Source organism: Suncus etruscus, chromosome 2 (assembly GCF_024139225.1).
Source record: "Suncus etruscus isolate mSunEtr1 chromosome 2, mSunEtr1.pri.cur, whole genome shotgun sequence".
In the NCBI taxonomy this organism is placed as follows: Eukaryota; Metazoa; Chordata; class Mammalia; order Eulipotyphla; family Soricidae; genus Suncus; species Suncus etruscus.
The window spans coordinates 137,396,676-137,422,996 of NC_064849.1; the positions used below are offsets into that span (position 1 = coordinate 137,396,676).

Here is a 26,321-nt window from a genome sequence, read left to right on the forward strand (position 1 = left end):
AAATTCTCTCAATGGCAGACTATTAGATCACATACCTGCTTATACACGTTGCATGGGAACAGTAATATAAAATTCATGCATATACATTTATTTATTCATTCATTTATTCATGGACAATGGCATCAAGATTAGAATTTTGAGGGATATTAAGCCTAAGTAGTAGGATATGAGTGGATGTGTATGTATGACCCTTTGACCATTTCTGTAGCATTGATCTGACTTAGAGACTCTGGGCTGGAGATTTTTTGGAAAAAATATTTCCTTTAGGGTGCGTATTCTTCCTTTTTTTAATTTAGCAGGTTGCTTATTTGTCATTAAACAACCAAATACATATATTGACCTGGTCACTATAAAGTGACTTAACATAAGTTAAGTGCCTGTCACTGACCACCTCACCACTGACATCCTAAGCATATGAACAATAAGGACAGTGTAGCAGGGATGGGTCCTCCATGTAGACAAAGCAGTTCTTTTTAAGTCTGATCTAGCTAGTGCCACTGCCAAAGGTCCAAACTGACAGCAGCAGAAATCAACATAGGCTTTTATATAGGATCTTTTCATAAGGAATTTCTTGCAGCAGGTTTATTACACTTTTTCATCCCAAACAGCTGTCTCCAACCTGCAATTATTTTCATCCATTTTAGTTGATAATGTGTTTCAGTTCTGAAAAATGCTTTTGATCTTTATTTGTTAAAAAATCATTTTTCTGTTGTTTCCCCCTCAGTAAACTTATTGTCTTTTCCTTTGTACATATATATATTGCCACTCCCTGCGCAATTCAGGGCTTACTCCTGTTTCTTTGATCAGGGGTCATTTCTAGTGGTGTATGGAAGACACTATGAAGTGCCAGACGATTTTCTTGGAAAAAGGTGCTTTAATTTTTGTACTATATTTTGGACTTTCTTTGTACACATATTTTAATAGTTGCTTTGAAGTCCCATATGCTAATTTCAATATCTTTGATTGTGACTCACATGCTCATGTTTTTGTTTTTTGTTCTTGTAGTTTAACATTTCTGTGTATATTATATTGGATGCCATATCCTTTTTTTGGGCCACACCAGTGGTGCTTAGGGGTTACTCCTGTCTCTGTGCTCAGAAATCACTCCTGGCAGGCTGGGGGAATCGATGGTATGTGGGGATTGAACCTGGGCGTAAGGCAAGTGCCCTACCTGCTGTGCTATCCTTCTGGCCCCTCGATGTCATATTTTAAAGGTTCTACATTCTGTTGTTTTTCTTTGAAGGGTAATCACATTTATTCTAGCAGGCAGTTTACATGGTTAATGCAGTCTTTATTTTTTATTTTGTTTTGAGGGGATTTGTAGCCACACTCAGATGGTACTCAGAACTCAATCCTGGCTCTTTGCTCAGAATTTTCTCCTGGCAGGACTTGATGGACCATATTTGGCACTGGGGGTTGAACCTGGGTCGCCTCATGCCAGTTAAGCACCCAAGCTGCTCTATTTTTCGCTCTATTGTTGATGTGGTCTTTAAACTTTGCCTTCCCATAATGGGTGGAAGCTGGAGTTTTTGGTCACTATTTTTCAATCTTCTAGCAGTTGCTTTCAGCTCACTGCCTTGAATCTTTTTTGTGTACATGTAGCTCAGGGACAAGCTAAAAGTTTGAACAAAATCTTAAAAGCAAGTTTTAGAACATCTCTTATATTTTTGCTTGATTTTGAGCCAAACCCAGTGACACTCAGGGATTACTCCTGTCTCTATACTCAAAAATTGCTCCTGGTAGGCTGAGGGGATCACCTGAGTTGCTGGGATCAAAACTGGGTTGGCCACATGCAAGGCAGATATTCTATTCACTGTGCTATCGCTCCAGCTCTATCTCTTAATTTTTGTTGGCACTTTTCTGACTTAGTTCTCATACTAGTAAATATGTTCCTTTCTTCAAGACTTAGTTTCTCTGTACCACTTGGGTTGTGGGTTACCCTAAAAGATGACTCTATCAACATGAGTCTTATGGAATGCAGATCTTGTCCTTCAAGATAAAGTCCATCCTTAAAGTTTGTCATGAGCATTATTATGTTCCCAAATATATTTAGATATATTTGTTTTAAATGCAAGTAACATAATGTAAGTTATATCACCTAACATGGTATGTGATATTGTAACTCCACTCTGGATTTAGGTGTACATACCTGAGACCCGCCCTTTTCTGGGAGGGGTCTTGGGAACTGGATATTAGGTGTTACCTTACCTGCAAGACCCCTCCCATTCCGGGGAGTGGTCTTGGAAGGTTATATAAAGCCTTTGACCCAGGGGATTAGGGTCTTTGCCCTTTTGGCTTTAGCCTGGGTCTTTGCCCTTTTGGTCCTTGACCAGCATGGAGGTCAAAGGAAAGATGGCTGAAAGGATTTAAGATGCAGGGCTAAGAATAGCAATGCTTGAAAGGTTATAAGATAGGCCACACACATGTGGTGAATAGGGTATGAATAAAGCTGATGCTTCCTGATGCCTGCCTGTGAGTGAGTTCAATACCCGTCGCTTTTCTGGACCCCAGACCCGCTGGTTGATGGGGGATGAAGCCACGTGGCCCGGGCCTAAGGACAAAGGCCTCCATCCTTCACCATCCACTTCCATCCAGCCTCAATTATTAATTATTTAATACAACATGATATGTCTTATGTATCTTATTAATTTATTTTGTTGGGGCCATACCCATTGGTGGTGATGGCTTACCCCTGGCTCTGTGCTCAGGAATCATGCCTCGTGAGGCTCAGGGAACTGTTTTGGTTGCCAGGGACTGAACCCAGTCTGCCGTGTGCAAGACAAATACCTTACCTGTTGTACTATCTCTCTGACCCTAAGTATCTTATTTATTATATATATTATTCCACATATGTTTTTATTACCCAGGTATAGTTACACAACATGCTATCTTAAATTTAAGATAATTCTCATATTGAAGGTCATTTTGATAAAAAAAAAAAAAAAAACCAACAACCTGCTTTCTGAACATTGGAAGCTGAAACACTCAAAATTTTATAGAAATAGTCCAATAATAGTTTTATTAATGTTCTTTTGTTTTTGTTTTGGGGCTACACCCAGTGGTGCACAGGGGTTACTCCTGGCTTTGCGCTCTCAGGGGACCATATGGGTCCCTTTCCTCCCTCCCTCTTTCTCTTTCTTTCTTTCTTTCTTTCTTTCTTTCTTTCTTTCTTTCTCTTCTCTTTCTTTCTTTCTTTCTTTCTTTCTTTCTTTCTTTCTTTCTTTCTTTCTTTCTTTCTTTCTTTCTTTCTTTCTTTCTTTCTTTCTTTCTTTCTTTCTTTCTTTCTTTTTCTTTCTTTCTTCCCTCCTCCCTCCCTCCCTCCCTTCCTCCCTCCCTCCCTCCCTCCCTCTCTCTCTCTCTCTCTCTCTCTCTTTCCTTTCTTTCTTTCTTTCTTTCTTTCTTTCTTTCTTTCTTTCTTTCTTTCTTTCTTTCTTTCTTTCTTTCTTTCTTTCTTTCTTTCTTTCTTTCTTTCTTTCTTTCTTTCTCTCCTCTCTCTTTCTTTCTCTCTCTTTCTCTTTCTTTCTCTCCCTTCCTTCCTTCCTTCCTTCCTTCCTTCCTTCCTTCCTTCCTTCCTTCCTTCCTTCCTTCCTTCCTTCCTTCCTTCCTTCCTTCCTTCCTTCCTTCCTTCCTTCCTTCCTTCCTTCCTTCCTTCTTTCTTCTTTCTATTTTTTTGTTTGTTTTTGGGTCACACCCAGCAGCATCCAGCAGTTACGCTTAGCTCTGTGCTCAGAAATCGCTCCTGACTCAGAGGACTATATGGGATGCTGGGGATTGAACCCAGGTCTGTCTCAGGTTAGTTGCTTGCAAGGCAAATGCCCTACCAATGGTGCTATTGCTCTGGCCCATGTTATTTTAGTTTTATGTGTGTTCCGATTCCCATATATTCAAGAGCAGTTAATATTATAAACCCATTTTTATAATTCTCAGTTGGATGAAAATATTTCATGTTTTTATTATTTCTCTGTTGCAGTGAAGTTGTAACTATTTCTGCTTCTATTTCATTCTAATTTCTATTCAATAGATTGTCCATTTTAATATTTTTAATTTTCCTATTATATATAAATTATAACTAAGCAGGCACTTTCATTGCAAATAACTTATCATAGTCTATATTCAGACTATATATCTTTGTTCATGCATCTTTTGGAAGGATTATTTTTTTGGGAGCCACTCTATGTTTGGGTCACTGGCAGTGCTGGAGGGACCATGTGATGCTGAGAATTAAACCCTTGCTTTGCCCTTATATTATAATGCATGTGCTCAACCTGTTGCACTATCACTATGTTCCCCATTCAAGTATCTTTTAGCCTACAAAAGTTTTTTTTTTGTTTTGTTTTGGGGCTACATACTGTAAATCTAAGGGTCCATACCTGGCTCTGCTTTCAGGGACCATGCCAGGTAGGGCTTGGCGACTCATATGTGGTGCTGAGATTTGAACTAGTCTGAGCCAAGGCCACATGCTAGACAAATGCTTTAACCTTTGTATTTATCTCTCTGGTCTGGAGATTAAACTTTTAGGTAAAATTGATGTACTTCTTTTTGTTTGTTTGTTTTTGAGTCACACTGGCAGCATTCAGGGGTTACTTCTGGCTCCACTATCTTAAATTACTCCTGGCAAGCTCAGGGAACCATGTGGGATGCGAGGGATCAAACCAGGTCAGCTGCATTTAAGGCAAATGCCCAATACACTGTGCTATCACTCTGGCCCCAAAGTTGATCTACCTTTTGATATTTAGAAAAACCACCAGTGCTTCTTGAGGCATTTAGATCTCTATATATGTAGGTATATTAATTATTTAGTTTTACAAAATTTGTTTTATACTTTCCATGTCTCCAACAAATATATAGCAGCAGCTGGAATGTGTGAACATGCTATTTTATAATCTGCTTTTAAACTTATATTGTAATTTAAGAAATATTTCTATAGAGATGGTTATTAATTTAATTGCTCAGAGTGGTCCAGTATAATTTATTTTACTTGTTCCTTATTGTTGTACATGTTATTCCAAGGCACACCTTTGTACATAAGACTTTGAATTTATTCTTAAGCATTTCATTGGTACAGATGCCTATTTAAAAATAGAAAAATATTTTAAAATCTGTGCTACTAATTGCTAGCCATCTCCACAATATTATATCTGTTTTTATTTTAATTAGCTCATTATACATCCCCTCTCTGGATTATTTTTTTAAGAAATGCAATTTGAAAATATGCTGTATCGCTATTTATTCCTCCTTTATATTTTCAAGTATATGTGCCATTTTAATGTTCTGGATATTATTTTCTTTTCTCTATATTATTTTAAGGATATTTGACATTTTTAATGATTTAGAGAGCTGATCAGTATTGAGTATATTGATAAATTCGTTTTTATTAACCTTTTTGAGTCATATATAGTTTCCATTTGATAATTTGATGATTGTTACTTAATAATTAGAGCTTTCATTGTAGAGGTTTGCTCAATAAATTTAAGGGCTAACTAACAATGATTGCTCAGTAGTTCCTTTAAATCAGTGAGTTAGAGAGGTTCTGGAGATTGTGAATAAACTTAGTTCAGAAGAAAACTGAGAGAAGTTACAGTGGGATGGAATCATAGTTGAGTCACCTTCCTGTAGAGGCTGGGTCTGAATTCTTGAGTGAGTTCAAGGCTAATCTGAGTAAAGTTACCTCTCTCAAAAGACAAGTGAGAAGGTTTGGGGAGGGAAAGGGGTGAAGCCAATCATACATGTCAGCTCCTATTTTCAACAACATTATCCCTTATTTTGGGGAGAAGGGGGCTGATACATGAAGATTTAATGGCACATGGAGAAGAATTACTGCCTTCTCAGTAAGTTTAGAATGATGACTTCATCTGCCATTAATCAGGTTTCCCTTCTCATGGGCCTCAATATGCTTAGAGATGAATGGTGTGCAGATCTCTTAGTCAACGAAAGTTTCTCTATTCCAGTTTTTGTCTGAGAACCTTTTGATAACCTTTGAAAGAAGAACAACCAAATATGTTATTTTTTTAAAAAATGGCCGCATTTTTTTTTTTTTTTTTTGGAACAACACCCTGTGATGCTCTGGCGCTCTGCTCAGGTGTGACCCCTGGTGGTATTGGGGACAATAAGCAGTGCAGGATTCAAATCCTGAGGCTAGTTAGTGCTTTACCACAGCTGTACTTACTTTCCAACCCCTCTTGAATCTTTCTTTTATTTAGTTTTCTAGTTCCTGTTCCCTTCCCATGAGCATTTTAAATTGAGTTCTTTGTAAACTTTGGAAGCCAAACACAATGCATTTTTTCTTGTTGTTAGAAAAAATATTAGGAGGCAGTTAAGCTTTTATTCCTTTATTTTGGCTTTCTAAGAGCTGTTCTAGAAAGCTTGAGGGTTACTGCCTGTGATTTTCAGTCTGTCTGTCTGTCTGGTGCAAATTCAAGCAGAGAGGATGCGGTGCTGGTGGTTACCCATTTTTTTCAGGGCTGGCTAGAGTGTCCTGAATGTAATTGACTTCTCTTGAGATCTGGCAATTCCATGTTCACAAAAGAATTCACACCAGGCTAGTTCATATCTTTCAAGACACTTTGATGTCTGTTATTGCACTTGCTTATGATTTTGAAGTTAATAGCAGAAGTGACTTTGTCTTCACTTGACCTAAGAACAAAAACATGTGAGAGAAACTTGCCAGAATTTCCCTAGTGCAGGAGGGAACTTACCTTCCATCAAGGGCTTCTTTCATGGCCCACACCCTTGTTCTGATGCTCCTCTGAGATTTAGGCTTCAATTTAAAGCCTAAATGCTTAAGCCAAGGAAAAGGATAGAAAGGTAGTGAACTTACAGGGAAGACAGAAGGAAGGCCTTCAGCATTATACATCTTTGTTCCTAAAAATAACAAGAGTAGGGCTGGAGAGATAGCATGGAGGTAAGGCATTTGCCTTGCATGCAGAAGGACAGTGGTTCGAATCCTGGCATCCCATATGGTCCCCTGAGCCTGCCAGGAGAGATTTCTGAGTTTAGAGCCAGGAGTAACCCCTGAGCACTGCTGGATATGACCCAAACCCCCAAAAAAAACAAAAACAAAAAACCAAGAGTAGAGTGACTTGAGATGCATTTTAACAAAAGGCTTCTGGGATTGGAGAGATAGTATGTGGCTGACCTGGGTTTGATCCCCACTACCACATATAGTTCCCAGAGCCCTTTCAGGAGTGATCAGGAGTGTAGAGTCAAGGGTAAACCCTGTGCACCAAAACTAAATGAGAGAGGGGGGAGAAGGAGAGAGGAGAGAGAAAGGAAAGAAAGAAAGAAGAGGGGGGGAAAGGGGGAAGAAAGAGAAAGAGAGAAAATAAACAAATGGGGGAAGAAAAAGGGGATAAAAAAGAGAGTGAAAGGGCAGAGGGAGGGGGAAGAAAGAGGGAAAGAGAAAAAAGGGGAAGAGAGGGGCAGAGATGATGGAGAGAAGGAAGGGAGAGGTAGAGAGAAAGAGAGAGAGAGGATGAACTTTAACACCAACAATTATAAAGAAAGATGAAATCTGTAAAGTTGAAGGTAAAGAAACATACTCTGGGACTCAATGTGCACACGAGATAAAGTTGGGTGTAAAGAAACTATTCTAGTCTCTACAAATAGCCACTGGATCAAGAGAGTGAAGTGTTTTCTCTCCTGGAGACCAGTGGAGCTAGGGATAGGATTTAACATTAGACTTTCCTTTATCATTTGGTGCCTGCAAACTGGCACAGTGGTGTCCAGACATGTTCAGGGATCATTCCTGTTGTTACTTGGGCACGTTGGGGATAGAAACTGAATTGGCTACATACAAGGCAAATGCCTTCTCCACTCCACTGTACTGCCTCTAGTCCTCTTTGTTTTTTGTTTGTTTGTTTGTTTGTTTGTTTTGGATTACACTCTACAGTGCTCTGAGTTATTCCTGGCTTTGTACTCAGGAATTACTCCTGGAAAGCTCAGGGGACTCATATGGGTTGCTGGGGATTGAACCCAGGTGAGCTGTGTGCAAGAAAAATGCCCTCCCTTGGCACCATTGCTCTACTCTCTCCTTCTAATGTCCTCTGACTCTCATTTTTCATGTGTCTTCTCTTGCACATGTGAGAAAGTGGCAGTAAAACAGGCTTCAAACAATCGGTCTGTGCCCTTAGGATGAGGAAGTGGGAGCCTTTTCTGGAAGGTCAATCACACACAAGGGTCACAGTTATTAACGACCCCATTAAAGTTCAGGACAGTTATGTTGTCAGTTTGAGTGAAATTTAAATTCTCAGAGTTAAAGTTAGTCATAAGGGTACATAAAACTCAATTATATAAAAATATAGAAAGTTCAAATGTACTTCAGGTACTGTACAAGCAATTAGAGAAAGAAGAAAGGAAAAAAAGAGGAAGGGAAGAAGCAATGCAGCACAGGAAAAAAAAAACATTATTTCTTGCTTTTTATTGCTTTTGAAGCCACTTGCGTGGGAAACTTGCCTCCTCTGTTTCTATCTGTCTTCACATCCTGAAAACTTTGATATCCCCTCACTAGCCAGACTGGCTGGTCATAGCAATGTGAGGGTAGAGGGCCAAGAATGAGGCTGTGGACTGCCTAAGATGGGGACGAGTATTCCTCTATTTGTGGGCCTCCTGTTCTCATTCTCATTCCAGAGCACTGCCTCCCAGGCTTCTGACTCATTCCAATAGTAGGCTTCATATCTTCAAGGCACCAAATCACGGATCATTTGAAAACTCCCATTTCTTTGTCCTCCCATTATCTGGCTTCTAGGGGTCCACAGTCTGGTAGCTGGAGTGCTGAAGACAATGGTGAATTCCTTCCTAGACAGGGGCTGCATCCAGAGGAGTATCTGCCTCACTAGCTGCGGAGACAGCTGGTTTTAGGTTTCGAAATCTGTAATGGAAGGATTTGAGGAACATACAGAGTAATTAAAAACCTTCCAGTACTATCCATATAATATTGCATATGGTGCAGCATTTTAAAGTAGGAATTTTTGCTAATCTGTATATTTTCCTTTATAATTTTTGGGCCACAATGATGCACAGAGCTTCCTTCTAGCTCTGTACTCAAGGATCATTTTTCAGTGATGCTCTGGGAACCATATGGAGTGCTGAGGAAAAAATCTAAATTGACAAGGCAAGTGCCCTGCCCATGGTATTATCTCTCCAGTCCCTTTTATTGTGTATTTAAAAAAACCCACAGTTGTTTTTCATCTTCCATTGACATCACTGATTTGACCAATACCATTTACTTTCTCTAGTTCTCTACATATTACAAAGACCTGAATATAGTTTTAGAAATGGGTAAATATTTTCATGGCTAAATGTGTTTATTATAAATGATATAACCTAAAATGGAATGAGAATTGAGAGGTAGTTCCAGTGAGCTGAGGACATACTTTGATTGCAGAAGGCCCTGATTTTGTCCTTCAACCAAATGGGAGACCAAGGAAAACCAGAGTGACCACTGACCTCAGAGCTAGGAGCAGCACTCGAGTACCACCAGGTGTAGTCAAAAACAAAACCGAAGTAACATTTTAAATTGTGGCTGTAAAGCTATAGCTGTATAGGTTTATTGTAAATGATTTGTACAATAGAGAAATCTAGACAGCAAAGTGGTCCTGTAATACCATCCCCAGCAATTACCATTGTTTCTAACATAGATATAATTAGTTTCTAAATTGTAGAAGCTTAAGGCTTGAATTTTAAGTGAGTTTGTATTCTCATATTCACTTGTTCTCTCTGCAAAAACACAGAGCATAAATGTAACAATCCTATTAGAATAGATACCAGAAAAATGGGGGCTGAATGACAGCACAGTGGGTTGGGCATTTGCCTTGCACGCGGCCAACCTGAGTTCGATCCCTGACATCCCATTTGGTCCCCTGAGTCTACCATGAGTAATTTCTGAGCATAGAGCCAGAAGTAACCCCTGAACATTGCTGGGCATGGCCCAAAAACAAAACAAAAAAATAATAGATACCAGAAAATTGAAATATTATATAAAGCTCCCCTAAAGCTATATATGTTTTCTGGATATTTCCATCCTATTGTCTTTCTGGACTTTAGGGTAAGTGATGGGACCGATGACTCTGCTGACATTATTTCTGTTGCTCTGGAGAGCATTTGTAAGATCATCAGAATGTTCTGATTTTCCAACTTTTGACAAAAGATGTGTTTGATTGCTTAAAGGGTGGTCACATTGACATCAGCAGGGGCTGTTCCTGACTTTGTGCCCAGGAATGAGTTCCTGATATGCTCAGGGGGCCACTTGTGGTACAGGGGTGTCTGTGGGATATCTGTGGGTGACTGGGGTGTCTGCAGGATGCAAGGCAAGTCTTTACCCCTGTATAATCTAACCTTTTAAAGATGTTTTGAAAAATGAAAGCAATGTACTAAAAGTTAAAAAATATGTCTAGAGTTTTGGGGATTGCTAGATATGAAAGTGCCTGCCTACCTTGTAGGGTCAAGGCTGGTGAGGCTTCAATCTCTAGCATAGTCCCTCATGCCTGGCAGTCAGTCACCTCAGCCACTGCGGGTATTGCTGGGGTGACAGCAGAGTGTGCATCCCTGGTTCAACTCACTGCAACCAAGTGTGTGTGAACATCACAACTAAAAACTGTGCCCTGGCTCTGGAGTGACAGTACAGTGGTTAAGGCAAGTCTTGCCTTGCAGGTAGCCAACCCAGGTTTAATCCCTGGCATCCCATATGGTCCCCAGAGCACCACCTGTCAGGAGTGATTTTTGAGTATAGAGCCAGGAGTAACCCCAAGCACAAGAGGTGTGGCACAAATCTCCCAAATAATAAACAAAACATTAAAAATTCAGATTGGAGATCTATACAGTGGATAGGGTGCTTGATTTGAATGCATCCAATCCCTTGCATCCCATATTGTCCCCTGTGCACCACCAAGCATAATTGCTGACCACAGAGACAGTGTCTCTGGATGTGGCCCTAAAATAAACAATGAAACTAAACAAATAAACAAACTCGTGGCACCCTGTGGCCTGTATCATAGCTCTGAATGTGTGAGCACAGCAACCAATGTACGTGTATTTCGTAACCAAGGGTGTACAATTTTCAACGACCACATTTACAATTGCAACTACAACTAAATAATGGCAAAGAAAAGAACTTACTATCTTGGGGCCCTGGAGACAGTTAAAGTGTTAAAGTATTAAGTTAAAGTATTAAGTGTTAAAGTGTGTTAATATTGTAAGGGTTCAATCTCTATCCCCTACACTGCACGGCCTGCAGAAGCACCTTTTGTTGCCTTGATCGCCTACACCCCCACCCTGTAACACCACTGGGCCAATCTTTGAATTATCAGGCCCACATTGTCTGATCAATCATTACTGGGAGTGGCCTCAGGCCTCCTCTCATCATTGCTTGACATGACACAGCAAGGTAGCATTAAGTGTCCAAAGGTAACACAATAGGTAAACTGAGCCACACAATTGAGTTAGGGTTTGGAGGTTTGAGAGAAAGGGACTTGGGAATCTTTGGAAGATTCCAAGGAGGTGGGTATACTGGTGATGGGTATGATGTTGGAGTTATTTGCATGAGAAAATATTATTAATAGATTTTTATAAAATTTTTCTATTTAATGTTATATTATAATGAATACTTATAATTAATTTATATACAAATATTATATATTCATTATTTTTAAAAGTAATGATATATTAATAAACTAAACCATTTTATTTTATTTTTTGTAGATTTTTTTTTCATAATTTTTATTGTGATCAATGTGAACTACAAGTCTTTCACAGTAATATTTAAAGTTCATAGTGACATTGAATCAGGGGTATTCCCACCACCAGTGTTGTCCTCTCTTCAATCCTGTTCCAAGCATCCCCCTCTAATGCCCCCCCCGAACTGTTAGTATAACTGGTCCCCTCTTTGTATAGCTAGTTGAAGATTGGGTATCAATTCTGTTGTCATTGACTTTGGGATTGATGTTTAAGTCTGATCACTTTTTATTTCTACTCAATGTTCATGTGACTGATTCTGGTACCATCCATTTCCCCCCCTCATTTTATGAGGTAGAACAAGATGATTCAAATTATGTGGTTCTGTTTGAAAAGAAAAAGAAAGAGAAAAGGAAAAGAAGAAGATGAAAAAAGAAAAAACCAAAAACCAAAATATAAACCATAGAGTCTTAATAAATGTTTTTTAACAAATCATTTAAAAAACTGTGTTAAAACCCTCTCTGACTATGTAGATATGATTATATAGGAATGAAATTGCTTGGCATGTGCCACTTCTGGAAGCAATCTTTTCCTGTTTATCATGACTCATTTTCTTTACTGATGATTATTTATTCACCAAGCAGTTGAGATTTTTCTCTGTATCTGACACTGTGTTGGAACTGAAAGTACAAACAGCTGGCAGGGAAGCATGCAGCGTGGGCATCTCTGAATTGTCCTGAGCCTAAAGGACACTAAGGGTCATTGGGGTCATTGGTATCCTATCAAGAGAGTGGATTCTATTTTTGCCAGAAGACACACAGAAAGGATTCTGGGTGGAACTGACAAAGACACAAGAAAGTTGACTTTCTGTCAGAACAAGACCAGAATGTACACAGAGAACTTGATAAGCTGCTCACAAGAAATAGTTTGCAAATAATACAAAAGCAGTGTTTGATTTTTGATGGTTGAGCTGAATGTGACCAACTAACTTCTGGGATGGCACTTTTCAAAACTTCTGCTGTCATTGTTATGCTTGAGGCATGATCTAACCCTTGCATGGACTGTGTTAACATAATTGCTTTGCTATCTTTTAAAGGTGACTTTTAATTGGGCTCTGGAGAAGCAGCTGCTAGAAGTGTTGGTTGCAACCTTTCATTGTATGGGGGCAGGTTCATTAAGTGTTTCCTCTCTGACTCAGATATCAGGGTTTGGCTGGTAGCCAGCTGTAACCAAAATGCCATCACTTATGGGATTGCCCTTTAAGCCACTGATTTGTTGTTTTATTGAATTTTCTACTCTTTTCCTCTCAAATGTAAATGGAGCTATATGAATACTATGTTAAACCCAATTCTTCTCATGCTCAGTGACTTTGCATGAGTGTCTATGTCATTCCCTCTTAGCTTATAACCTACAGTCCTTTGGCTGGTAAGGGATTTGGAAACTAAAAACCACTTCTCTTTCACGGGGGAGACAGGATGGTCTTCAGTCAAGTGTACATGTATCCGTACAGGGCATGATGGTTGATGATTTCTGTGCAAGTAAAACATTTTTTTCTTTTTGGTAAAATCATGCTAAAATGCCTTTTTTTTTTTTAGTAAAAAGAAATCTAGGCATTACTTCCTTTATTAATATTCTTTAAAAATGTTTTCTCTCTTTTCTCCCTTCTTATGAGTTTGTGTAAGAAATATTTTACCTTTGCCTGTATGATGGGGGCTCTGGGCAGGACAGCTAGCCATAGGACCCCCTGGGCTGACCACTTAGTCCAGTGTGAACAAGATTCCCCCCCACACCAGGCGGGGTCTATCAGGGCCACGCCTGGTTAATCGGGCCCTGGGGGGGAGGGGTGAGAAATTCCTCCCTAGGCATCCAAAAACTACAGAACCAAAAACTACAAGTACTTCATGTATTCAGAATATTCCTTAATTCTTTATGTTATGTTTTGCGTATACAGAATGTTCATTTTGTATTCTGCCCTTTCCCACACCCCTACAAAGCTCTTTTTTACTCCTTAACTCTCTAACCCCCTCTCAAACATCACTAACCTACATTACTCTTTTTAACTTCAGTAGTGTACAATCCTAATCACAGTCTAAAGCTGTGCATTGTGTGTGACAACCCCAAACTGTTTCAAGATACATAAAATGGACACGTATTTCTTTAGAATATTTTGTGTTTTTTCTCTGACAGCTATAATTCTTACTAAATGTTGTCTTATGCAGTGATGATTCTAACCACTTTTTTTTTTTTTTTTTTTTTTGGTTTTTGGGTCACACCTGGCAGTGCTCAGGGGTTATTTCTGGCTCCAGGCTCAGAAACTGCTCCTGGCAGGCACAGGGGACCATATGGGGCGCCGGGATTCGAACCGATGACCTCCTACATGAAAGGCAAACGCCTTACCTCCATGCTATCTCTCCGGCCCCGATTCTAACCACTTTTTATCTTCTCTTTTTGAGCTGTTTAACAAGGAATTTTTGGTGGAAGAGTCCCCCAGTTTAATGCTTATGATTGAACCATGTCATGGGAATCATTGGAATTGTTCTTATGGCCCCCATATGCGCCAATAACACCACGTGGCATTGCTTCTTATTTGCATAGGCACATTAAAAATGGGAAAATACTATACATACAAATAAGATCCTATCTAATAGAGATTGGAACACACAAATCTTGTAGTGCAAAGGGACCTTACACCCTGAACATTGACATAACGACCTGGCACAGACCTCAGAAGAAAGGGCATAATCCATTCTCCCCTGAACCAGGGAAGCCATCCATGAAACATCCAGGCTGGTCTATAACATCACCTGGAAGCAATCCTCTACCACGGAAGACCTACACTGCTCAGACTTCGACCTGCTCAAAAGAGACTTCCCTTAACACTGAGAAGGACTTAACAACAACAACGACCTGCTTACAGGACAGGGGCTCCCTGCATTGCCCTTTGATTGTGAGGTGAAAAGGAGAGGATGCTCCACATCCTGACTTCAATGTAAGATATGCAGATTCCAGGATCTTTAATACAGAAACATGATACCGAACAACAGAGACTGTGTGAAAAAATAACAGTGTGTTGGCACTACAGGACAATGTCTTGGATTGGACGATCTAGCTTGCCTGAGCCTAGACTTGGTCTTGTGCCAGGAAAACTTCAGGGGTCTGGTCTCTTTGTACTTAGGCCAAGGTTATTTCTTTCCATGTCCCTCATATTTTGGTGGGCCTATGCAAACAACAATTGCCACTCTAACACCATTTTTACTGTGCTCCTTTGACTCTAATCCTTAAAAAAAAACCCACTTAAAATTTGAGGTTAACTTAAGCTAATATGCATGTATATGGAAATGTAAGAAAATACTATGCCTGTAATGTTTAAGGAGTTACGTAAGTTTTATGGCTTTAGATTGCCTTGTGTACTGTTAAGAAATATTATAATGTGTTACAATCTGGGGACTTGAGGGACAAAGTAATTGTACATGGATTCTGTCTTATTTATCTTAATGTTCTTTGGCTGAAATTTCAAAGTTAAGATATCAGCAAGGGGACTTCTGAGAATTATGTTATGGGTGATTGTCCTTCCACTGTAACATTACCTTGTCTTCTTTCTTTGCACCCTTGTTCTCATAATTAAAAATAAAAATTAAAAAAAAAGAAACATTTACCTGTCAAAAATTCAAAGAATGGACACAAATACACAATGCCCAGTGAAAGCAAAGGGTTTATTGAGGTTCTTGCCAGACCAGGAGTCTGGTACAACTAAAGTGGTGGGAACAAAAATTTATTCCCTACTGTGCAGGTCCCTCTTCCGGTTCCCTTATTGACTGAGCACTATGGATGTACTTTCTTCCAGACACTGCCTAATTTTTATTGGATAATTTGAGTGCATTCCACCCAATTGCAATTGGTTGTGTTTTTAGAAGCAGGTTTTGGTGGTCTTCACCTACACTTTTGTTCTCCTGTGATGGGGAAGACTCTAGAGCAAAAGTCCCCAAGCTCTTTTAAATAGGGGACCAATTTAATTCACTGCTCCTCAGATTATTGGAGAACTGGGCTATATATATATATATATGAACAAATTCTTATGCACACTGCATGTATTTTATTTTGAAGTAAAAACAAAACAAAATGGGAACAAATAAAATACTTAAAATGAAGAACAAGTAAAGGTAAATCAACAAACCTTCCAGTATGTCAATGGAAAACCAAAGGCCTGCTTTTGGTGGGCTGTAGTTTGAAGGCCCCCTGCCCAAGACTGAGAGGAGTCAAGAGGCAGAGAGGAGGGGAGTCAGAGAGTGTGGTACACATCCCACACATGCAGATTGTTGGCTGAAATGCTAAGCAGGACAGGCAGCAGCTGCAAAAAACACCCACTGGGCTGGATAAATGTCCTCAGTGGACTGCATGTGGTCTGTGGGCCAGTTTGGGAACCCCTTCCTAAGGTTGTGCTTAGAAATTCTAACCTATAGGCAGTTTCTACATTGACACCCCCATCCTAATACCTCTTGTTCAAATATTGTTAGTTGGTAAGTAATTATGTAGGCACCCTGCTAGTCACTTTCCATACAAAAGTGAATGCTTTGTCTTGAAAATGATCTATCAGTAACTTGATTTATATCAGTTGTGATGACCAGGTGGTTGCACAGGCTTGGTTGCAGTGCTCATACATTTGTTTGAGGTGCTCTCTGAGTGTTGATATTGTGTTTGCAAACTTCCATTAGTGCCTGCTGGGGCCACGCTTTGCTTGAAGTGCTTCCACATCTTTGCTGGAATTGCCAACTTTTCTGTTGTAGTGCTTGCACACACCAGGAGGCATGCTGAAATTGCCTGTGGCTCTGAGAACTCCACACTGCACAACCACCAGGACTGAGCTTAGCACATGTGAGCAGTGTTTGGTATGGAACTCACAGATTTATGCCTGAGGTAGGCATTAAAAAATTTTTTTTTGGAGAGCCACACCAGGTGGCACTCAGGGCTGCTCTTAGCTTGGAACCCAAGGGCTATTCCTGGATCAGTGCTCTTGGGTAGCTCTGGTGGCACAGGGTCCCATGTGATACCAGGATTGAACCTGGGCCTCTTGCAGGCAAAGCATGCACTTCTATCTTCTTGACTTAAGACAGGAATTTTGGGGGACCGGGAGGTAGTACTGAGGTTCAGGTGCATATCTAGCATCCATCTGATTCAGGTTAGATTCTGTATATCACATAGTCTCCCACGCATCACCAGGGATGGCCCTGTAGGCTCCAAGGAAAAAAGAAAAGAGGAGGGGAGGAGAGACAAATGGAGAGGAGAGTTGAGATGAGAGGAGAGGAGTAGAGAGGGAAAGGGAAGAAAGAGTAGAGGGAGAGGAGAGGGGAGGGACAAAGGCCAGCATTTTTTTTTTTTTTTACAGTTGAATAAACCCTGAGCCCTTGTGCTGAAAATTCTATCACCAGGAACATTGTCCAGAAGGTTTTTTGTGTGATTGTCACATGAATAAATAAAGTTCTGGGACAGGGATGGGGCTGTGGTGGTGTTGGTGGGAAATAGGACAAGGAAACAACAACAGGAGTCTTGGTCTCTGTATTTCCCTCTCGGGCCAACAATGTGGGCTGGCTCTTTTTGTGGCTCAGAACAAAGTCTGGGACAGGCCAGGGTATTTTCTGACCATTCTCATGTAATACAAAAGTTCTTCAGTTCCTTTGCCTCCCAGACAGTCTCAGCTGGAGAGCAGGCATGTCTAGCTTCAAGTAGACTGTGGAGCAGGAAACTCTTTTCCCTGCCTGGTGCTTGCTGGAGAGAAAGGCAGGTGCTGGCAGTTCCTCAGCCTTGGGCCCCTGGTCTGCCAAACTCTTCGACCCCTCTTTGCTGGGCTCCTGAACTGTTCTGGATTTTCCAATTTGCAAATGGTGAAGACGAGGACTCAGGTCAGGAAATGTCCTACTGGTCATGGCTAACCCATTGGGTGTAGGTTTCCTCTGTGATTAGTTCATGTTTAGGCTGTGGAATGCAGGCCTGTGTTTGCAGGAACCTCTTACTACATTTTGCGTATCATCCTTGCGCAGGGGCCATGCTAATCTTCTCTGTATCATTCCAATTTTAGTATATGTGCTGCCGAAGCAAGCACAAGGAGCCTCTTACTACAGAGCAGAGAAATCTCCATCAAGATGGTAGGAAATGCATCTTCCCTGCCCAGTCTTTTCTGACCCATTATGCCACCACTCTGGCCATGAGCAGCAGTTGTGTAGTCTGTTCCGTTGCCAGCTCCTTGCCCTTCCTTTCGTCCTCCCCATGGCTCTCAGACAAGCCAACATGGCTCTTAGCATTTTTAAAAATAATGTGCTTATAACTGTCTTTCTTGGATTGTGAGTTTCAGACATTTCCTGTTAAATTGTTCTGGTTGCAGTTTGAATTCTAGGGCTGGGAGAAAACCTAAGGGATTGGATGAAGCACTTGCTTTGCATGCCTAAGGCCCGGGCCATTTCAGTTTCCAGCCTTATGCCACAACATGTGATTCCTCGAAACTCCAGAAGAAACCCCAGGCTTTGAACCAGGCATAGCCCCTGAGTACTGCCAGGAGTGGCACCTCTAAAGATTTAGCTCTTTTTTTTCTGCCTATCTCCTTTCCCTTTGACTCCTTTTTCCATTTTTTTTTTCTGTGTAACTATATCATCAGTTTTGGTTTAATTAGCTGTTATTATCACTACTGCTATGGCTTTGGAAATATTTTAGAGCCAAATAGTATACTGAGATTGCTTTTCCCTTTCTGACCAATTGACAATCCCCTTCCTCTACTGATGCCCTTTTTCCAAATTAATGTTTAACCTCCCCAACCTTACTTAGTTTTTTAGTTTTTTCTCCACGAATACTTTTTTCATTGTTGTTTTTGTGCCACACTTAGTGGTGTTCAAGGCTTATTCCTGGCTCTGAGCTCTGGAGGACCATATAGTATACTTGTATTGAACCTGGGTCAATTGCATGCAAGGTAAGAACCCTGCCTACTCTCCTTTTGCTCGGGCCTGTTTTCAGGTATTTTATCAGCAATTAGTCTTTGGGATGCTTCCCTCCCCAAATCCGTTTGTTTTCTTGTTCAGCCAGATTGTTTCTGTTGTATAGTTATTATTCTTACAAACTTTTTCTTTTATTATTATTATTTATTTTGAGTCATATCTGGCTGTGCTCAGGACTTACTCCTGGCTTTGTGCCCAGGGATCATACCTGATGGTTCTCAGAGGACCCTATGCCAGGTCATACACATATAGGCCAAATGTCTTACTCTTTTGTTTTATCTCTCTAGCTCCAGACATAATTTCTTTCTTCAGGCTAAAGTAGGGATTGGTGGTCAGGAGACTGGGCCACACCTGGCAGTGCTCAGAAGTTTCTTCTTGCTGTGCTCAGGTGTCAATTTTGGAAGTGCTTGGAGAATGATATGCAATGCCAGGGCTTGAATGAGCAGTGTTGACTGCAAGCAAAACCAATACCTTGCCAAGAGATAGTACATCTCTTGGGTCCTAGATATTTCTCTATTGCTTTCCTATTGGAACCCTGATTTTCTAATCTCACATTTATTCCTTTATTTATTTATTTATTTATTTATTTATTTATTTATTTATTTATTTTTGAGGAGAGGCAGTTTGGGACTACTCCCAGTGGTGTTTCAAGGCTGTTCTTGGCTCTGTGCTCTGGAGAGAACCCTGGTAATGTTTGTGGGACCAACTGTGGTCTCAAGGATCAAATCAGGTCTGCTACCTGAAAGGAAAGCACCATATTCCCTGTACTATCTCTCTAGCACTTGTTTCCTATTTCTTAATTAATCCCTTCATTTTCAAAAGCACATATTCAATGAGCTAAGAAGCACATTTTGGGAGGCACTTTTCAAAATGCTAAAAAATATTCCTTTTAACTTAATACTTGACTGATTGTTTAGTCGAACATAGAACTCTTTATTGGAAATAATTTCCTGCAGACTCTTAAAGGTGTTTTATTGCTTTCTTTCAGCAATTCAGTGCTGTTCTGATTCCAAATCCTTTGTATGGGACTTCTTAATTTTCTGTCTCTAGAAGCTTAGAAGGTTCTTTTTTATCAAGTCTAATGTGAAATGTCAGCACTGATGTTGTGCCTTTCTGTAGACTTAGAGTTATTTGTGTCACATTTGTTATACATTAGGATACAAATATAAAGAACAAATAATTCAATATACATTTACTTTTACTCAGCCAAGATTATAAAAAGATGCTTTGTGCAAAATGGCTCAAGGAACACTTAAGTTAGATGCATCTTTTAACCTGAGGCAAAAATATTAGAAGATGAATCTAGCAAAGCTGTTTCTTATAAGTAAGCATCTTGGAGCAATTTGTGTTTTTCTTTGTCCTGCATTGTTTTGATTTGGTTTTTGGGCTACACCCTGTGGTGCTGAGGACTTTCTCCTGATTTTCTGTTCAAGGATCTTTCCCGGTGATTTTTGGAGGGCCATATCAGTTTAGGAATTGGCTGCAAGCAAGGAAAGAGCCTTACCCCTCTGTACTATCTCTCCGCCCATCTTGGATTAAGTTTGAAGGCTCAAAAGGACCAAAATACATTTTCCCCCCCAGGGAAAAATTAACTCATTCATTAAAAATAATTCCCCATGTAAGTTTTGTGGAAATCACACCATGTCCTTTTTAATCCAGGAAAAAAAATCATTCTTCTTGTTTTGTTTGTCTGGGAGACCACATCTGGAATTCCTCAGCGCTTACTTTTGACTCTACATAGTGTCATTACTGGTGGGATTGGGGGGAAGGATCATATAAAGTGCAGGAGAAAGAACCTGGATGTGTTGCATACAAGGCAAATGCCCTATCCAGTCTACTGTCACTCCAGTCCCAGAAACTTAGGTTTTATATTTCTTGCTTCTATATATTTCTTTCTAATATACATTATATTATAGTAGCTATAGAGTATAGATTGTGACTATCTTAAAAAATTTTATGTACATAGTGAGTTGGAACTTGGAACAAAGCAGGACAGGTTGAGGGGATTAGGGTATGTCCAAAAGAAATGGAGTCGAATTTAGGAAACATGTTAGGAGTGAAGGACAAAACTACCAGATCTTTCTGACCCCAAGCAAGCACAGACATGTCCAACTTGAGCTCTTTTTTCATCAACTTCATTAGAATATCTCAGTATAGGGGCCGGCACGGTGGCGCTAGAGGTAAGGTGTCTTGCAAGCGCTAGCGTAGGACGGACCGCGGTTTGATCCCCCGGTGTCCCATTTGGCCCCCTAAGCCAGAAGCGACTTCTGAGCACATAGCCAGGAGTAACCCCTGAGCATTACCGAGTGTGGCCCAAAAACAAAAACAAAAAACCAAAACAAAAAGAATATCTCAGTATAATATGATTAGTATTATACTTCTGACTCCTCATAGTGTGTGTTCTGTAGGCATTATGGATAATTACATACCAGAAACCAATTAGTTATATAATCCAGCACCTGTCTATTATCCACCTAAGTCCCACTTACATCCCACCCTAATGTGCCTAAATCCACCCTAAAGTTATTCAATAAAGCATGACTGTTCAGTATGAAATGGGTTGACTACAATTGGTTTGACTCACTCCCCTCTCTGCAGTGACTTTTGCTTGTGTGACTCTCTTGTTGAACTTTTGTGTAAATGATCTTTAGTTCTTTGCAATAAAATACAAGAAGTGAGAACTTCTCCTTACCCACCCAGTCTATGCTGTGACATGGTGGTGACATTCCTGTAATTTGTATATTTTACAAATTCAGAGAATTATTTTCTTCAACATTGATGTGATTCATCTGAGCTACTGTTTATAGCTCGAATTTTTCACTTTGACCACTTTGTGATATACTCTGTTGCATTTATTATTTTTCTCACTGATGGACATCTGAATTGATTAAAAATGGCAAATGCCATGTTAAGAATAATATTTTATTTATATATTTATTTATTTTGGGGTCAGGTTTGGTGTTAATCTCAGCAGCATGTTTGGGAGCTGTTCCTGGTGGTACATGAGAAACCATGTTGAGTGGGGGTCTTCCTCATGCCCAGCATGTGCTCCATCTCCTAGAAAAATTATTTCCTAGGAATTTGGTGGAGCAATAGCACAATGGTAGGGCATTTGTCTTGCAAGCAGCTGACCCAGGACAGACCTGGGTTCAATCCTCACTGCTCCATTTGGTCCCCCAAGCCAGAAGCAGTTTCTGAGCACAAAGCCAGTAGTAACCTCTGAGCATCACTGGATCTGGCCCCAAAACCAAAACAAAAAAATTCTTTTTTTAAAAAATTACTTTATTTAAACAGCACAATTACAAGGTTGCTTATAAAACAGTTTTCTTTCCACAATTACAAAGTTGTTTGAGTTTCAGTCATATGGTGTGCAACACTCTTTCTCAGTGCACCAATATCCCTAGTTTTCCTCCTGCTTTTTCCCCCCTGCATGCCTCTGGGGAAAACATTTTTCTTCTCGCCCCAACCCCCACTCTTTTTCTCCTTTTAGACACCATTTGCAATATTGATACTGAAGAGATGTATTAGTATCATGCTATCACTTTATCTTTTTTTTTTTTTTTGGTTTATGGGCCACACCCAGTGAGGCTCAGGGGTTACTCCTGGCTTCCTGGCTATGTGCTCAGAAATCGCTCCTGGCTTGGAGACCATATGGGATGCGGTCCGTCCTAGGCTAGCTTGAGCAAGGCAGACGCCTTACCACTTGTGCCACTGCTCCGGCCCTCCAGTTCTTGTCCAGAACAATCATTTAAATTATCATTGGCATAGTGGTCTCGTCTCTGTCCTAACTGTATTCCCCCACTATTTGAGGCAAACTTCCTACCATGGACTGATCCTCCTGGCTTTTGTTTCTATTGTCTGTGGATATTATTACCATACTATGTTTATTTATATGCCATAAATATGTGCAATCATTGACTTATTTTGCTCAACACAATACTCTGCATATTCACCCACATATAAGAGAATTTTGTGACTTCATTTTCACAATACCTATGTAGTGTTCTATTGTGTAAATATACCACAATTTTTTTTATCCACTCATTTGTTCTTAGGCACTTGGATTGTTTTCAAATTCTGACTATTGTGAACAGTGCTGTGATGAACATGGGAATGCAGATGCCCTTTTAACATTGTGTTTTAGGCTAATAGGGTATATTCCTAGGAGTGGTATTGCTGGATCATACAGAAGCTCAAATTCTAGTTTTTGGAGAAATATCTATTCTGTTTTCCAAAAAGACTTGGCCAGTCAACAGTTTCCACCAACAGTGAATGAGAGTTCCTTTCTCCTCACAACTATGCCAGCACTTGTTGCTCTTGTTCTTTATGATGCCTCTTTGATGATGACATCATCTTTGATGAAGACAGTCTCTGTGGCATGAGATGATATCTCATTGTTATTTTGAGTGCATATCCCTGATGATTATTGATGTGGAGCATTTTTTCATGGGTCTTTTGGGCATCTATATTTCTTCTTTGAGGAAATGTCTATTCATTTTTTCTCCCTTCTTGTGGAAGGAATTAGATTTTTTTCTTGCTAAGCTCTACCAGTGCTTTGTAGATCTTAGATATTAACCCTTCATCAGATGGGTATTAGGTGAATAGTTATTTTTAATTCCATTATATCCATATATTATATTATCCATATATTATATTCATATAATTCCATTATAGCCTTATCAATGTTTCCTTTGAAGTGATGAAGTTTCTTAGTTTAATGCAATCCATTTGTTTATCTGTGCTTCCACTTGTTTGGACAGTGGTGTTTCATTCTTGATTTTGATTTCGGACCACATCAGGTGGTGTCCAGGACTTACTCCTCCTCTGCATTCAAGGATCACTCTTGTGGGTGCTCAGGGGACCATATCTGGTGCCTGACATCCAATCTAGTTCAGCTGTGTGCAAAGAAACTGAGTTACTGGCTGTACTATCTCTCCTGTTCCAGAGTTTGTTTTATAAAATATCGTTTTCAGGCATTTTACTCTTCTTTAGCTGGTAAGAATGTGCCATGACATATTTTAAAATCTTTGTCATAGGAACAGAAAGATGTCCAGAGATTAAGGCATTTGTCTTGCACGTGGCTCACCTGGTTCAAATCCCTGACACTGCTCATGATCCCTGAACACCACCATGGTCATTCCTGAGCACAGAGCTTGAGCATTTAAGGGTGTAAATCATCTTCCTCCCTACAAAGGACTTTCCTTCTCCTTTTGGAGGGGTGAGGGAAGAAGGTATCTTTAAGATCTGTAAAAGTCTTCAGCTGTAATGAATCCATCTTTTCTTTTAGATTTTGACATTGTGTCTTGTTTAGTATCTTATTCTACCCCTGGATCATTTAATTATTCTCCTATGTTACCTTTTAGAAGGATTTTTAAGGGATTAGAGGGTCCCCAGTGAAAACAAACCCCAAGAATGTGTCGACAGAACCTAAGGAAACTAAGGCAGAGGATGGGAGGGTTGGGAAGAGGCCTTAGGAACTTGGATTCTCCCATGAGCTTGGGTAGCAGCTCTGCAAATATTAATACAATGGTAATATAGTAAATTAGGATGCAGCAGTTAAAACAGATTTGGGGGATCATAAATACAGTTTTACTCTTTTTTCCCTTTAATTATACTCCTACAACTATTAGAAATCCTTGTGTATATGGTAATTATAAGTTGTAATAATAATTGTAAAATAAAAATAATTAATTTTATTTCCCATCAGTGTAACCAGTTTTTGCACTTTTTCGTGAAGATTCTTTCCTAATTGCTTGTCTATATCTTTTCACATGTCAGATTTCTTAGTATCTGAGTTTTCCTATTTCATCTTATTGTTATATATTTGGGAGTTGGAGCCACACCTGGCAGTGCTGAGAGCAGCTACTGGCTTCATACTCAGGAGACCATGTGATGCTAGGGTTCAACCTGATGTCATCCACATGCAAGACTAGTTAGTTCCTTTAACCCCCTGTAAATGTCTCTTCAGTTTTGAGGTTTTTATTTTCTGGTTTCTCTTTTGCTCTGTTATTTATTTTTCTATTTCTGTGCCTTCTCAGCTTTTATCTTGAGATCTAGAAGGACTGCTTTTCCATGTCGGTTTTTAAAAAAAATATTCCTCTTTTGACTGTTATTCTTGTACATTTTAATAATCAATTTTTTACTTTTCACCTTTGTATATCAGAATTCTCTATATGCCTGGGTCTACATCTTTATTTTCTATTTTCTTTTCTATTGGCCAAATTTGGATCTTCAGGGTAATATGTTCTGTTCTGTGTGTGTGTGTGTGTGTGTGTGTGTGTGTGTGTGTGTGTGTGTGTGTAGGTTGGACTATATGTAGATTTTCTAAGGGATATCTTTTGGTAATCTGTAGGAGAATATGTGGTGCCAGGAATTAAATCCAGGTCAGCCACTGTGCAGACAATTTCCTTAATACCTGTACTATTTCTCCAGTCCCTAGGTAAATGCTTCTATCTTATGTTGTGTGTGTGTGTGTGTGTGTAACTTGCTTTTACTGAGTCTCTTTAGTTATTATTCTGTGTAAATCTTTTTATTCAGTTGGCAAGATTTTATGTTTTTTTAGTAGACATGCTGAAGTTATAAATTTACTTTATTATGGTAATAAATGTTTTCTTAGCTTTATTCCTGAGATATTTATTTTCCTTTGATCATGTAAGTACTGTGATTTCAAAATTAACTTTTTACTTGTTGAAATATGTCAAAAGTACAAGATAAAATTTTATATATTGACTCTATATTCTAAAATTCTCGTAACTTTTCTTTTTAGAAAGAAAGTTTTATTGATAGAGGGAGGATGACAAATCAAGAGATTGTGGGATGAGAGAGAATAAGTGAAGAGCAAAAAGCATGAGCAAAAGAGTGAGAGAATGAGTGAGAGAAAGAGTGAAAGAAAAAGATGGTGCATGATTGTATACTCAGAAAGGTGACTCTAGAATGGAGTACACATGATGTAAGGGAAAGAGCTACACCCCAGGGTAGAGACATGAGAGGCTCCAAAACAGGGGGTCTTGATAGACTCTTCTTAATATAATGATTTAAACTTTTTGGGTTTTGGGTCACACCTGGCAGTGCTCAGGGGTTACTCCTGGCTCTATACTCTGAAGTCACTCCTGGCAGGCTCAGGGGAACATATAGAATGCCAGAATTTGAACCAGAGTCCGTCCTGTGTTGGCCCACCTGCAAGGCAAACGCCTTACCGTTGTGCTATCACTCCACCCCCTCAACTTATTTTTAATACTGTTAAGTTACCTGTGGAAAAATGCTTCCTTCATTTGCTCTTTCTGTTATTTATACCTCCTCCCCTCATTTCCCTCATTTTCCACTGTTGCATCCTAGATGGAATTGGTAATAGAAGTGGTGGCAGTTGCTATCTTTTTTTTTTTTTTTTTCATCGTTCACTATTAGGCAAAGTAGTTGTAAAAATTTGGTAGTTAGCCTTTATTGGTGAATTTACTTTCAATTTTTCAAGTATTTTAAGTTTTGTATTTGTGTTGAAATAAAAAAAATACATACTGGAGCTAGAGTTATAGCAGTAGACAGGGTGTTTGCCTTGCACATATCTGGTCCTGGGTTCAATCCCCAGCATTTCATATGGTTCTTTGTGTCCTGCCAGGAGTGATTCCTGAACTCAGAGCCAGGAGTAACATTTAAGCATTTAACATTTGGGTGTTGCTC

At 39.6% G+C, this 26,321-nt stretch overlaps 1 protein-coding gene and 1 non-coding gene across 2 annotated transcripts in view; one reads left to right on the plus strand and one right to left on the minus strand.

The window, feature by feature from the left end:
* RASGRF2 (Ras protein specific guanine nucleotide releasing factor 2) overlaps positions 1 to 26,321 on the plus strand; it is a 265,084-nt gene that overhangs the window by 57,764 nt on the left and 180,999 nt on the right. The gene's annotated exons all lie outside the window — the stretch shown is intronic.
* Positions 17,663 to 17,764, minus strand: LOC126002202 (U6 spliceosomal RNA). The gene has a single exon (XR_007492969.1). It is a non-coding gene; the product is annotated as a U6 spliceosomal RNA (small nuclear RNA).